Source organism: Amphiprion ocellaris, chromosome 4, assembly GCF_022539595.1.
Source record: "Amphiprion ocellaris isolate individual 3 ecotype Okinawa chromosome 4, ASM2253959v1, whole genome shotgun sequence".
Classification (NCBI taxonomy): domain Eukaryota; kingdom Metazoa; phylum Chordata; class Actinopteri; family Pomacentridae; genus Amphiprion; species Amphiprion ocellaris.
In genome coordinates, this window is record NC_072769.1 from 6482487 (window position 1) to 6496890 (window position 14404).

The following is a 14404-nucleotide window of genomic DNA, read 5'->3' on the forward strand; positions in this document are numbered from 1 at the left end:
GCGGTAATCAGAGTTCCATAAGCCATATCAGCATTGTTGTGAGAATAGACAGAGCAGGTTATTGAACTTCAGATGTTCACACAAATGATGTAATGTTCTAACCCTAACCCTAACCCTTCAATTCTCAGACTTTTTATCTGATTTAGTGCTCAGCTCAGATAAAGTGATTATTGTGGGTGACTTTAACATTCATGTTGACGTGGACAGTGACAGCCTTACGACTGCTTTTAATTCAATATTAGACTCAATTGGGTTTTCTCAACATGTAAATAAACCAACTCATAGTTTTAATCATACCCTTGACCTCGTTCTGACTTATGGCATAGAAATCAAACAGTTAACAGTATTTCCCCGGAACCCTCTTCTTTCTGACCATTTTATGATAGCATTTCAATTTACAACAATAGATTGTATAGGAGTTAAGAATAAATATCATTACAGTAGATGTCTGTCTCACAATTCGGTGACTAAATTTAAGGAAATAATACCCTCTCTATTTAGTTCAGCACTACTTACTGATATAATGGAAGGGAAATATTATAATTTTACCCCCACAGAAGTGGATTATATTGTTAATAATGCTGCAGCCTCACTGCGTACAACACTTGATAGTGTTGCACCTGTAAAAAAGAAAGTTCTATCTCAGAGAGGACCTGCTCCTTGGTATAATTCCCAGCTGTGGACTTTAAAGCAGGTGTCCTGAAAGCTGGAAAGGAAGTGGTACTCCACTAATTTGGAGGAAGTTTATGTAGCTTGGAAAAATAGTCTAGTAATTTATAAAAAAGCTCTTCGTAATGCCAGGACAACATATTATTCATCTTTAATAGAGGAAAACAAGAACAACCCCAGGTTTCTCTTCAGCACTGTAGCCAGGCTGACAAAGAGTCAGAGCTCTGTTCAACCTTGTATTCCTTTAGCTTTGAGCAGTAACAACTTCATGAGCTTCTTTACAAATAAAATTATTACGATTAGAGAAAAAATTAATCTGGCCCTTCCTGCAAATGTCACAGATGTATCATCGAGTACAGATACTTTAGAATTGGCTGTAAGACCAGATGGATATTTAGAATTTTTCACTCCCATACATCTCTCTGAACTAATTTCAATAGTTTCTACATCCAAACCATCGACATGTCTTTTAGATCCTATCCCAACTAGACTGTTCAAGGAGGCTTTACCTTTAATTAATTCCTCAATGTTAGATCTGATTAATCTCTCTCTAGTAACAGGCTATGTACCACAGACTTTTAAGGTTGCTGTAATCAAACCTTTACTTAAAAAGCCCACTCTAGATCCAGATGTTTTAGCCAACTATAGACCAATTTCCAACCTCCCATTTCTCTCCAAAATTCTGGAAAGAACAGTTGCAAATCAATTATGTGAACATTTACAAAGGAATAGCTTGTTTGAAGAGTTTCAGTCAGGCTTCAGAGTGCATCATAGCACAGAAACAGCTCTGGTGAAAGTTACTAATGACCTTCTCATAGCGTCAGATAATGGACTGGTTTCTATACTTATTTTATTGGACCTTAGTGCAGCTTTCGATACAATCGACCACAAACTTTTATTACAGCGACTAGAACATTCTATTGGCATTAAAGGGACAGCACTGGACTGGTTTAAATCCTACTTATCAGACAGGTTCCAGTTTGTGCATGTCAACAATGACTCTTCTGAGCATACTAGGGTTAATCATGGAGTTCCTCAGGGTTCTGTCTTAGGACCAATACTGTTCACATTATACATGCTTCCCTTAGGCAATATTATTAGGAAGCACTGTATTAATTTCCATTGTTATGCTGACGACACTCAGTTGTATTTATCTATGAAGCCAAATGAAACTAATCAGCTAGCTAGACTGCAAGATTGTCTTAAGGACATAAAGACCTGGATGACCTATAATTTCTTACTACTAAATTAAGACTGAAGTCATTGTATTTGGCCCCAAACATCTTAGAGAATTGCTTTCAAAGCATATAGTTACTCTGGATGGCATTACATTGGCCTCCAGTACTACTGTGAGGAACCTCGGTGTTATCTTTGACCAGGACATGTCCTTTAACTCGCACATAAAACAAATCTGTAGGACTTCCTTTTTCCACCTGAGAAATATTGTGAAAATCAGGCACATCCTGTCTCAGAGTGATGCAGAAAAACTAGTCCATGCATTTGTTACTTCTAGGCTTGACTACTGTAATTCCTTATTATCAGGTTGTCCCAAAAGCTCTCTGAAACATCTACAGCTGATCCAAAATGCTGCAGCCAGAGTACTGACAGGAGTTAGCAAGAGAGATCATATTTCTCCTATATTGGTTTCTCTTCATTGGCTTCCTGTTAAATCTAGAATAGAATTCAAAATCCTTCTTCTGACATATAAAGCTCTTAACAACCAATCTCCATCATATCTTAAAGACCTGATAGTACCATATTATCCTAGCAGAACTCTTTGCTCTCAGACTGCAGGCTTACTTGTTGTTCCTAGAATCTCTAAAAGTAGAATGGGAGGCAGAGCCTTCAGTTATCAGGCGCCTCTCCTGTGGAACCAGCTCCCAGTTTGGGTTTGGGAGGCGGACACCCTCTCTATTTTTAAGACCAGGCTTAAAACCTTCCTTTTTGACAAAGCTTATAGTTAGGGCTGACTGGGGGACCCTGACGGGGTGAGCTGGTGTTTTCATTTGCAAAACTGACTTCCCCTCTTGACGTCCCTTTAGTTTGCCCCTAGTTATGCTGCTATAGGCCTAGGCTGCTGGGGGACCTCTCTTGATGCACTGAGCCCTTCTCTAACTACCTATGTATTTACTATATATACCATTATTGCATTACACTCACTCTGTTTCTTTCTGTGTCCTTTCTCCGAGTGTCCCTGGTCCCAGAGCTGGATGTTTCAGATGTGTGGCTGTGTTTTATGGTCCTTGTGTCCCACCCCCCACCTCTCTATCTCTACACCTCTATCTCTACCCCTCTACCTCTTCCCCTCTACCTCTATCCCTCTATCTCTACCTCTCTACCTCTTCCCCTCTACCTCTATCCCTCTATCTGTATCCCTCTATCTCTACCTCGACCCCTCTATCTCTACCTTTCTACCTCTTCTGTCCCTCTCAACCCGCCTGGCCAGCAGGCAGATGGGTCCCCCCACATTAGAGCCGGGTTCTGCTCGAGGTTTTTTTCCCTGTTAAAAGGGTGTTTTCCTTGCCACTGTCGCCTTTTGGCTTGCTCTGGGGGTCAGGCATACGGGTTCTGTAAAGCGTCTTGAGACAATTTGACTGTAATTGGCGCTATATAAATAAAATTGAATTGAATTGAATTGAATTCTTTCATTAAGTATTTTGACTTTAAAATTATGGGAAGCTTGTGAATATTTATTTTGTACATCAAAAGATAATATTATTGGAAAGTGGTCAGTAATATCAGTGATCATCACACCAGATGATAGATGAAGACTGGATGTTAGTGATGATGCTGTCAATGGCTGACTGTGTGCAGTTTGTTATTCTCGTACAAGTATCAATTGTAGGGAAAAAAAGAGAATGAATAAATCATATTTAGGAAATCATGTTTAACAGTATTGTCCTTAGCAATGTCAGTGTTGAAGTCACCTAGAATAACACACTCCTTCTTGCTGTCAATTATATGATAAAGAAGTTCATCAAATTTCAGCAAGAAGGTATTGAGGTCAGAATCAGGGGGACAATAGATAACTCTAACTATAAAAGTTTTTGCATTATTCAAAGTTAGCTGTATAAATAGGGAGTCAGAATGACCATCACCAATATCCAGATCTTCGTGGATCGCAGCAGTAAGCTTTGAATTTATATATAGACATACACCACCACCATTCCTATTTAATCTATTATTATTAATTAGAGTGTAGCCATCAATACTCAGGGTATCCAAATGAGAAATCTCATTAAGCCAAGTCTCACTACAACCCACAACATCAAAGCCACAGTCAGTGATGGACAGAAGGGAAATTAGCTCATCGTGATGTTTTTTCAGACTTGTAATGTTTGTGTGCAGCAATGAAAAGTTGTTAGTGTTGATAGAATATTTTACTTGGTCTGGAGAGAAGCTCCTACAAGCTATCCTATCAACAATATCACAACATTGTTGATCATTGTCAGCTATGAAAGAACCTTCAAACCCCAATGGATGCAGATGTATAAGTCAAAGAATTATCTTCCAGGTGAATAGACATTAATTTGTTAAATCCCATTCAAAGCAGACAAGTGAACAAATAACAACCATAAAGTAAACTAAAAGACAAAAATAGAGCCCTTAGTCCATTCTCAGAAAAAGACCGAATTGGAGCAAAAAGATGAAGGCATTGATCCACAAAAAATGGAAATAAATAAGAGTCCTTATCAGTGGTCAATGCAAAATAGACCAAAATGTCAATAGTAGGAAGGGAAGGGACAAAAAAAGAAAAAAGGGGAAAACTGTAAAATACGGAATAGTCTATTTTTGTGCACTCTTTCAAATTAATTTATATCACAAGCAATATTCATTTATAATGGTCAAGGTCTTTAAGCTCCCTTACCATTATTATTTTGGATTCTTCTGGGGAGGATCCATTCAACCGTATTAAGACTTTACAGTTCCTGGTCCAGGTCGCTTTTATTTTGTTAAGTTTCCAGAGGTTGCGGCCGCTCCAGCGATTTCAGCATTTTTAGCTGTCAAATGCTCATTCAGGTAAACAGCTGATCCTTTTAATTTCTTCCCCTGCATCATCAGCTCCACTTTGTGCTTTCGGTTTACAAACTTAACAATGATCGCAGGTTTAGCATTGCGATCATTATGAGGCAGGGTATAGCACGCAGCAATATTGTTAGTGTTGAGGTGGATGTCCTTACTTTTGAGAAAGTTTATAACTTGCATTTCAAGCAACTGTTGATCTTCAATGTTGGCGTCCTCACCGCTGCGCCTTTCTGCGGCGGCAGTTCTGGCATAAGATCGTGGCTTGACATCTAACCCACTAATAATGACATCTTCCATCCTCATGTATTGTTCCAGGTCCTTCGCTCAAGAACTGTGATTTGGGCGTCCTTTTCCTTAACGAGATTCTTCAGTGGTTTCACATATCAGTTCCATTAGCGTTGTCTGCTGCCTTGCGATTCTCAAGAGCTCCTCGGACATAAAGCTCAGAGATTTTGCGTATCTCCTCCATGTCATCTTCTCTGTCATGTGGATGACTGAGGGCTTTCTTCGGCAGCATTGTAACTTGTTACAACGTAGTGGTCGTGCGATAATTGTGTAAAACTTGGATTGTTCGTTACAGTTAGTGTGACAGTGGTCCACAGGGCACCAGATTTAGTTCAGTGACTCCATATTCCTCGCCGCAGTGCCAGCCGCCATCCGACCTGCCACCCGCCATGTTGCCCTTTTACACATGTGGTGCTAAAAATTCTGCAGCTGGTGCATCTGGAGTAGTAGTAGACCCACTGGGCTGGGCTGGCCTGGTGTGGAGAGCTGCATTAGCATCTGCTGGAGTCTTTGGTCTACCAGGCATCGAATATCCTGTCAGTCATCTATGAAAATCTCATAGATGACTGACAACACAATGGTCCAATCATAGTCTGGAGAGGCAAAGTTTGAGCCTGTACAGAAAAGAGGTAGCAACAACACTGATCAGTGACATCTCTTCTGTGGGATTATCAGGCTGCTATGAAGTTAATAACTACCTCCAACTTGGCAGTGGGTGACGGAAGTGCCCCCTTTTCCAGCGAAGCAAAGAGTTGCACCGAATGTGGGAGCTGTTAAACCGACGAGGTTATTTTTTTGAAAATGTGGCTTGAATGAATTTGACTTACAGGACTTAGAAACTCCATTTTCAGACGTGCGATTGGCAGAAAGTAACTTCAAGCAACTTGCAATGCAATTTTGAGAATCAATGTGTGATACTCTGCAGAGTCACACATTGAAACTCTGTTGAAATCAATCAATCTTTATTAGTCATTGCACATTTTCATATACAACAAAATTTCATTTGAGCTGCCCTGCCAATGACAGCTCCGGCTGCTGCGCAGTGCTGCGCGCACCTTTCTTGAAGAAAAAAAGAAAAAGGACATGTTGGGATCTGGGTAGGGATAGCAGAGGGTAAAAAAAAAAAAGGCTCGTACCAAATGAAACCTCCAATGTTGGGAAATTCAATTTGAGAAGGAACCTAAAAAAAAAAACAAACCCGCAAACAGGCAAAGCATGACGTTAGACAAGGACAGTTGGGATAAGGATGTGGGGTGTGGAGGGTGGAGCACTGCACAGTTAGCCGGTTCCTGTGCAGGTGCACGGATTCCTGGCTCCTGTGTATGGCGAGGAAAGCTTGTGGAGGCGGGGGGGGAGGGGGGATATGGGAATGTGTGTGTGAATGTTTAGCTCAGTCCTCAGTTCATGAGTCCGATGTGTGTGTATGCGTCTAGCCCATCTTCTTCCGTCTCAGACCTCCGGTGTCTCAGTTCGCGAGGGTGGGAGCGCGATAACACAGCAAGGTTGCTATGGAGACGTCCTCGGTTGGCCCGGTCCAAAAGTCAACAGGTGTCCTTGGGAAGGTGGGGGGGTGTAGGAGAGCTATCTCTTGGCCATGAAACTTTCAGAGGAGTTTGTTATTGTTCCAGGGGTGCCAGAATGTAATCAGTTATTCACATGTTTGGGCGGGAGAGAAGTAATTTCACATTCTCCCTACTGCTCTCAACAATTTTAGACCTCAGCTGTAGCGATTCTCACCCTGATGGCTTCCAATCTGCGACTCAAATCAACAGTCACACCAAGCAAATTGTTCATCTTACGATTGAGTTTGTCACACCGAGAATCGGCAGCCGTGATCCGTTCGTTTGCATAGACCAGCAGAGTTTGGACATCGTTTCTGTCTGCGGTCTTCCTGATTTTCCAGAAGCTCAGGCCAGTGAACAAGCCAATTATTAGCAGGCCTGTCATCATAAATCCGAATATATAAACATCTTCCACATCCTCCACGGATAGGTGTGCCAGGCACATGATCCCCTTCCACTTCCCCCAGGCGTCGATCACGTAACCAGAGGCAAAACTCCCATCCGGGCAGGTAGGCTCCCCTAGGCCTGTGCTCTTTGTGGCGACAATCTTGTCAATTGCGTTGAGAGACCAGTTAATCAATTCCATGATCGGTGTTTCGAAGGTCCAGTGCCAAGCGATCGCTCCAAGTCAGACAGACGAGACGAAGACGAAGAAATGCAGCAAGCAGGGAGACATGAGGGTAGGGAGGAACAGAGATAGCGGAGCAAGGAAAAGTGCGACCGCCTCCTACGAGAGCTGAGAGCAAATGCAAATTCATGTCTTGTAATTGATCACTGGGGTTTTTTAAACTTACAAGATGGTTTACTGTGTACTGTTGGTGCAGTGGCCTATGATTTTCAGTGGGAAAACTATTTCACCTGAAAAATTCCAAACAAAATTCAGTTGACAAAAGTATAACTTCAAGATCTCATAGTACCTCATTATTGCAGGCTGTTGTGGTTCCAGGAGTTTCCAAAAGCAGAGTTGGAGACAGAACAGTTTAAAATTTGGGTTTGGGAGGCAGAAACCCCCTCTGCTTTATGATCAATCTTAAAACCTCCCTGTTTAGTAAAGCTTATGGTTACAGATGGCTCATGTTCATCCCTTAGTTCTGCTGCTTTTGGCTCTGGCTTCTCAGGAACTCTACTTTCTCTTCTCCTGTTTCACCCTCCATACTTTTATATGCCACTGTTGCATGCTATTAACTTTGTGTATTCTCTCCTCTGTAGTTTGTGTTTTGTCTTCTGAAGATTATTGAGCTACATGTTTCTGATGTCTCTGGCCTCACCAATCTGTCCAGTGTTTTTTGTTTTTACTATGAATCTTTTCTATCCACCTTTTATTATCTCTCCTTTACCCTCAACCCAACCGGTCGAGGCAGATGGCTGGGATCCCAGAATCTAGTTCTAGGTATGTTATTTTTATGCATATGAGGTGTGACAAAAAAATGAAGAAAAAAAACCCAGCACATTGGTTACTGATCACATGATTCAGCAGCGACACAGTAATGAAGTACTTTATAGTGTTGCTCAGTATCTTCAATCTATGAGAACAGCAACACTCCAACTGACCTATTATCTTTCTTTTCACAGGTGGGTTTCTAGTTCTAGTCAAGTGCCCTCTGTCACAGAATGAACCTTGAGCAACGGACTCACATCAACTTCTTCGGTAACTTGGATAAAACGTCACTAGAAACTCTTGCCATGTTGAAGAATGTGTGTGGGGAGCAATCAATGTCCCATAGATGTGAATATGAAAGGCACAAGAGGTCCAGAATGAGGCAGGATGATGCGGAGGATGACCTAAATCCAGGACGTTTCTCAACAACAGGAACTGCTGCCAGCATCCAAAAGGCCAAGGAACAGGTGTGGAGTGATCACAGACTGATGATCAGAATGATGGTGGTGCAACTGGGATTGAAGTAGGGATCATCTTATCGGACAATCTGGGCATGCAGAAGATTGACCTGTCTCTTCCAGTATGACTCCAACAACAAGCAGCAGAGCCTCCAGTGGAACATGCCAGTGTCTCCCAGACCAAAGAAAGCCTATATGCCCAAATCATCCAATAAGACAGTCCTTACCAGCTCCTTATTCAATCTCGGTTCTTGTTGTTGAGGGACGTCCTGGTTTTGGGTCATCATCTTTTTTTTTTATGATTAATATTTTTATTAACATTTTACAAACATACAGACATACAGAGGCAGCATGAAGGTGAACCTAACTTACTAAACATTTGAAGTCTGGCCTAAGACAAGGTACACTGCCTATTTGCAGGAACACAAAACACAAAAATAAAAATAAAATTAACTAAAAAAATAAAAATAAATAAAAATGTTTAAATTTTTTTTATTTTTATATATATATATATATATATATATATATATATATATATATATACATACACACACATACATATATATATATATATATACACATATACATAAAATAAAAAATAAATACATAAATACATAAAAAATAAATAAATAAATGAAAAGAATAAATAAAATAACTAAATAAACAAACAAAAAAAACCCAAAAAAAACAACAAAAAAAGTGACAAACAAGCCAACACACAAACAAACACAAAAACACACGCATTACCCCGGTGCACTCTATCCAAGATTGACATTTAGCCACTTTACTATATTACAGTCAGCAAACCATCGATTTCATCTTAACCTTATGACAAGACACTATTGTCCTCTGTCCATATGCACATACATATAAAGATCCACCTTATTGAGTAACCTGTATGATAGATTCTCCAGAGCAGCAAGTTTTCCTAATTGGATAAACCACATAGTGGCTGTCGGAGCAGAAGGGGACTTCCAGTTCAAAACAATAAGTTTCCTACCCAACATAAGTGCAGTCTGAATCCATTCAGCATGTGAAGACATTAAATTCTTCAATGTTCCTGGATCTCCTAATATGAACAAGTCTGGGGTGAGAGGGATATTATGACCCATAATTTCATTGATATGGTCATGAACTGTTAGCCAGAATGCCTTAACCTGTGGACACCTCCACAGCATGTGCAACAGAGACCCATCGGTTTCATTGCACCTCCAACAGCCTGCATTATCCCTCAGCCCTGCTTTGTGCAACCTGGACGGAGTCCAGTAAACTCTATTCAATATCTTGAAATGAATAAGTCTTGTTTTGAGTTCTCTCGACATTATCTTGGAGTTGCTAAGGATTGCGTTCCAAGCCTCCTCAGTGAAACTGACATTGAGGTCTGTCTCCCATATCCGTCTGAGAGGCAACATTTTCTCATTAACACTAATAAGCAGTAACATGGAGTAGTAAGCAGAGGCTGTGTGGCCCTTCTTAGAAATAGTTATTATTCGATGCCAGATATCTGCCTTGGGAGGAGGCGTGGAAGTAGAACCGAACGTCTGCGTCAGCAGATGCCTCAGTTGTAGGTATCTCCAGAACTGATTCTGTGGGATGTCGAACTGCTGTTTTAGATTATCAAATGAGCGCAATATGCCTTCATTATAGAGGTCATCTAAGATCCGTATCCCTTTTTGATACCACAACTCCCACAGGAAGGGTGCTTTACCAATGCAAAGCCTAGGGTTCAGCCATAGTCCTGCCTGAGAGTGAAGGTAGGGGCTAACTTTATGAGTTAGAGCAACTCTCCTCCAGACCCATTGTAGATGGGAAACAACCGGGTGTGTGTTAGTTCCTGAAGGTAATTTAGCTGTGATTAAATACTCTGGAGGCAGGGGGCTGCAAAGGACACTTTCAATGGCCATCCAAGGAGGAGCTCTCTCCAGGGGCAAGAGCCAACGAACCATATGTCTGAGTCTGAATGCCTGATGATAAAGCATAAGGTTCGGAACTCCAAGTCCACCACAATTCGTAGGTCTCTGAAGTTTGCGTAAGTTCAGTTTGGGTCTTTTGTTGTTCCACAAAAATTTGTTGCACCATCTTTCAAACTCTTTGAAATATTTTTGAGGAATTTTGATTGGCAGAGCTTGTAGAATATAATTAAATTTGGGAGCACAAGTCATTTTGATCACATTGGCCCTGCCCCAAAGGGAGAGATGAAGTGGAGTCCAACGCACGATATCAGCTTTAAAGTTTAGCAACATGGGTTCAAAATTGCACCTTGTCAGCTTAGACAGTGTTGGGGGGAAAATTATACCTAAGTATGTCAGGCCTGTATCTGGCCAGGTAAGGTTGCCTAGGTTAAAGAGGGACTTAGGACAGTTTGACGAAAGCTGAAGGGCCTGTGATTTCTGCCAGTTGACCTTGTATCCTGAGATATTAGAGAAACTGTCTCTAATATCTAACATAAGGAAGGTAAGGAGCTTTCTGGTTTAGAAGGAAATAGGAGAATGTCGTCTGCGTACATCATAATTTTTTGCTCTGTTCGACCAATCTGGATGCCCGTGAAGTCTGGGTTCCTTCGAATGGCCTCAGCCAGTGGTTCTAGGGCAAGCGCAAAGAGTAAAGGGGAAAGTGGACAGCCCTGTCTTGTACCCCTGCCAAGATTGAAAGCAGATGATATTAGACCGTTGGTGAGGACGGACGCTTTTGGCGAGGTGTATATAAGCCTAATCCAGTCAATGAATTTACTGCCAAATCCGAAGTTTTCTAGGGTGGAGAAAAGATACACCCACTCCACCCTATCGAAAGCTTTCTCGGCATCTAATGAGATGGCAGCCAGGGGATGGTCTTTGTTTTGTGTCGCCCACATGATGTCAATCAAGCGTCTGACATTATCTGCTGAGGATCGAGTTCTGATGAAGCCGACTTGGTCAGGATGGATCAGGGATGTTATTACCTTATCTAATCTATCTGACAAAATTTTGGACAAAATTTTGCTGTCACATGATATCAAACTTATGGGTCTGTAATTTTTGCATTCTAACGGGTCTTTCCCATCTTTTAAAATGAGTGAGATGATGGCCTCGGAAAGAGAAGGGGGCAACCTGCCTCTGTCAAATGATTCATTATACATATCCAGAAGAAACTGAGCTAGGTCCTCAGAGTAGGTCTTATAAAACTCAGCAGTGAAACCGTCCATGCCAGGAGCTTTACCAGAAGGTAGGTGTTTAATGACCGCTATTATCTCTTCCTTCGTTATTGGAAGATCTAATTGTTGTACCTGATCAGCAGACAGTGTGGGGAGGTTAAGGGGGGAGAGAAATGACATAATTTCGGCCCTCTGGGCTTGTGATTCTGAGGAGTAAAGTTTAGCGTAATATGTTCTGAATATCTCATTTATCTCCTTGCTGTTGGAAATTAAGTTGCCCCCTTCCCCTCTGATGGCAGAAATAGCGCCCATATTTTCCTTCTGTTTAATGTACCTCGCGAGTAGTTTCCTTGCCTTGTCACCCTCTTCAAAGTACCTCTGCCTCGCCCTGAACAACATAAACTCTGCCTTCGCAGAAAGGATGTTATTAAGTTCATACTTCAACCTAGTAAGCTTCATCAGGTTGTCTGAGGACATATTTTGTTTAAAGGTGGCGTCAGCTGTTTTAATCTGCTTTTCCAAGTCAGTCTGTCTAGCCAAGTTTTTCTTCTTTTTAAAGGATGTGTATTGAATGAGGTGCCCTCTGATAAAAGCTTTGAAAGCTTCCCAAGCCACTCCTATGGAAGGTGCAGAGGCCAGGTTGATCTCTTTGAAGAGGTTTATCTGTCCTCTTAATGACTCTTTGAAGGTTGTGTCCATTAAGAGGGTGGAGTTGAGTCTCCACCTGGGAGTCTTGTCTAAGCTACTGAACGGAAGGAGATGTAGAAGGACGGGTGCGTGGTCTGATATGATGTTTTCAATGCTGCTCGCTGCTGCAGATGATACTAGAGAGTTAGACACAAGGATGGCATCAATTCTGGAGAAACTATTATGAGGTGAAGAATAGAATGTATAGTCCCTTTTAGATGGATTGTGTAAACGCCAAATGTCCACCAGTCCATAAGATCTACACATATCTTGAAGAGCATCACAGGCCTTAGTTTGGTGTGCCTCGGTCTAATATAGTATCCGATACCTTATTAAAGTCACCACCCATGAGTATTGGAAAATCACCCAAATCGACAAGTTTGCTCTCAAGTTTACCAATAAATGCTGGGTCCACTGTATTTGGAGCGTACACATTTCCTAATATAATTTTATGTCCCTGAATCTCTGAGAGCATTAAAACAATCCTTCCAGCCTCATCCACACTGACTGCATGACACTTAAATTGTAAGCGTTTATTAACTAAGGTAGCAACACCACGGCTACTCCTACTTCCACATGACGCTGCTACATAACCAACCCAGTCACGGTGCAGTTTCTTCGACTCTTCCGCTAGTAAATGAGTCTCTTGCATGAAAACTATATCTATGTTTTTAGATTTAATATAATTTAGCACCTTTTTCCTTTTAACTGGATTATTAAGGCCCTTCACGTTCCATGTCATAAGGCTTAGGTTCCTACTGCCAGCTGTCATAATATGGATTCCATGAAAATATATGCTGTGGCTCGGGAGGATCTAACACCAAGTGCACCAAGGGAAGATAAGAAAATAAAACTAGACACACACTCACACATGCACATATACATAAATGGGTAAGCAGAACCGTATAGAAACATAACTTCGGATGACAATCTGTCATCAACTGACATCTTTTAACTGGATGTCAAAACACAAACTTAAAGGTCCGCGACTGTATCTCCACGGCCACCCCGCACTGTTACTACCATTAACGCCCAGCAGTGCAGCGCAAAGGGAGCAGAGGCCCAGAGGACACTCCACCCCCCAGCGCACCGAACGCCGGAGCGATATTAGGTGCACAGAGCAAAGGTCAGATAGAAATATTAGGATTACATAATAGAGTTTCTCGGGCTACATGAATGAATTTTCCCAAAATAAGGAAGACCGGGCATAAATCACCATGAACTCAACAAGTATTACCCCTCAATTAGCATCCAATGTAAAAGAATATTCTCATAGAACCATAATTAAACTGTCTTACTGTTCTGTAACAGGAGAAAAGGTAAACAAAGGAAGCAATTATTCCAAACCAGTATGATGCACGCTGTAGAATGAATGAATGCAGATATCGGTTAGTATTTCCAGGGTGCCAGAAATAAAGGCAAAATGTTAAACAGATCGGTTGAAACAGATCGAGTCTCAGGGAAACATTAAAATAGGGTTATTCCAGAACACAAAAGTGAGTCAGTTCAAGTGTGAGAGTTCCGCGGAGAGGACAGCCGAACCCGACAGGTGAACGCATTAATCCAATCCACGTATGTAGTCGAGCGCTTTCTTTGGCTCCTCGAATTCACGACTGTTCTCCGCTGACCGGATGATGAGCCGGGCTGGATATGCCAAGGAGAACTTCATGTGGCGGTCGTGGAGCTGTTTCTTACACTCGTTAAAGCGGAGACGCCTGTCGATCATGCTCTTTGAGTAGTCTGGAAACACCATTATGACGTGGCCATTCCAGGTCACTTTCCCGTTGCGGGCTGCCCCCGTGATACGCTCCTGGTCCTGGAACCTCAGAAACCTGGCGATGAGAGCCCTGGGCCGCTGGTTTTGGACCGGTGCTGATGGTCTCCTAGCTCCGATCCTGTGTGCACGGTCGATCTCCAGCTGGTCCGGGAAGTCAATTCCCCAAATCTTTGGAATAACATCACCCAGGAACGCTCGTGCATCGTTGTTCTCACATTCCTCCGGGAAGCCAACAAAGCGTAGGTTGTTCCTCCTTTCTCGGTTTTCCATGTCGTCAAGTTTTCGTCCAAGCTGCTCCATCTCTTCTCTGGTGGCGGGGGGCTTCTCCCGGAGCTCCTGATTAGCCTCCTCCAAAAATGCTAGACGACCCTCGACGTGGTTCAGACGCTCAAAAATTTCGGTCAGCTTTGTTTCTGTGGCTAGTGCAGATCG